At 35.4% G+C, this 1,496-nt stretch overlaps 1 protein-coding gene across 1 annotated transcript in view; it reads right to left on the reverse strand.

The window, feature by feature from the left end:
- Window positions 1–1,496, reverse strand: part of LOC106868934 (protocadherin beta-15) — a 165,989-nt gene that overhangs the window by 157,595 nt on the left and 6,898 nt on the right. The gene's annotated exons all lie outside the window — the stretch shown is intronic.

Here is a 1,496-nt window from a genome sequence, read left to right on the forward strand (position 1 = left end):
ATATATATGTATATATATATATATATATATATTTATATGCATGTATATGTATGCATTTGTTTGTGTGTCTGTGTTTGTTCCCCCAACATTGCTTGACAACTGGTGATGGTGTGTTTACATCTTTGTAACTTAGCAGTCTGGCTAAAGAGATATTCAGAATAAGTACTAGGCTTAGAAAGAATAAGTCCTGTGGTCTATTTTCTCGACTCATGGCGGTGCTCCAGCATGACCACAGTCAAATAACTGAAACAAAGAAAAGATTAAAGAACATATATATCTTAAGATTTCATGGGGTAGGACCACCTTTGGCTGTAATTACAGCTTGAATTCTATGAGGTATGGATTCATACAAAGTTTGTATTGTTTCCGAAGGAATTTTTGTCCATTCTTCAGCTAAAACAGTCTCCAGTTCTTGTAGTGATGATGAAGCAAGATATCGACTTCTTAATTGTTTTTCTAAAATGCACCATAAATGTTCAATAATATTGAGATCTGGAGACTGTGGTGGCCATAGAATGTTCCTTGTGCCATTCAGTAACAACTTTAGTTGTGCGAATTGGTGCATTATCATCCTGAAATATTGCGTTTCCCTCTGGAAACAGTTCTGCAACCGTAGGATAAATTTGATCAGATAAAATGCTTAAACAATCTTGACCATTAATTCTGCCATGAAGGGAAACCATTGGATCGGTGGATTTCCAAGATATAGCAACTCCCAGATCATCACCAATTTTCCTCCATGATTAACAGTTGGAAGAAGGCAGTCTTGGTTAAATGCTTCTTTTGGCTGTCTCCACACATATACTTGGCTGGTGGTTGGAAATAAGGTAAAGGATGACTCATCTGAGAAAATAACATTCTTCCACTGCTCTAGGGACCAATTCTGTATGTTTTTACTCCACTCTAAATGCTTTGTAACGTTTGTTTTTGAAAGCAGTGATTTTCTGATTGCAGTCCTTCCATGAAATCTGGTTTTGTGCAGCTCCTGGTGAACAGTTTTTGTGGAAACTGGGTTCTCAAGGTGGTCATTAAGCTCTACTGGAATTTTGGGAGCTGTATTTTTGTGATCCTTTCTAACAATTTGCATAAGAGTCTGAAGGTCCCTATCTGAAAGTTTTAGATTTCTTCCAGAGTTTTGTTTTGATGAGGAGGTTTTTCCCTATTTCTCAAAGGCTGTCATTACTTTCGACACAGTACTTCTTGATACACCAAACACTTCAGCTGTTTTTGTTACGCTAGCGCCTGCCATATGAGCACCAACAACATGGCCTCTTTGAAAGTCCAATAGATCTGTCATTTTAATGAATTTTAATTACCTTTTTCTGAAGATATCTGAAATGAAACAGCCATTTTAGCAAAACATATTAAGCAACACTAATAATAGATAAAAAAAACATTTAAATAAACAAGCTTTAGACGGTTTTATTGATATTTCAAAATTATGATGCTAGGTGTTTTTATTATTTTGTCCAACCCATGTATATATATATATATAT

The sequence above is a fragment of the Octopus bimaculoides genome, chromosome 14, assembly GCF_001194135.2.
Source record: "Octopus bimaculoides isolate UCB-OBI-ISO-001 chromosome 14, ASM119413v2, whole genome shotgun sequence".
Taxonomy (NCBI): Eukaryota; Metazoa; Mollusca; class Cephalopoda; order Octopoda; family Octopodidae; genus Octopus; species Octopus bimaculoides.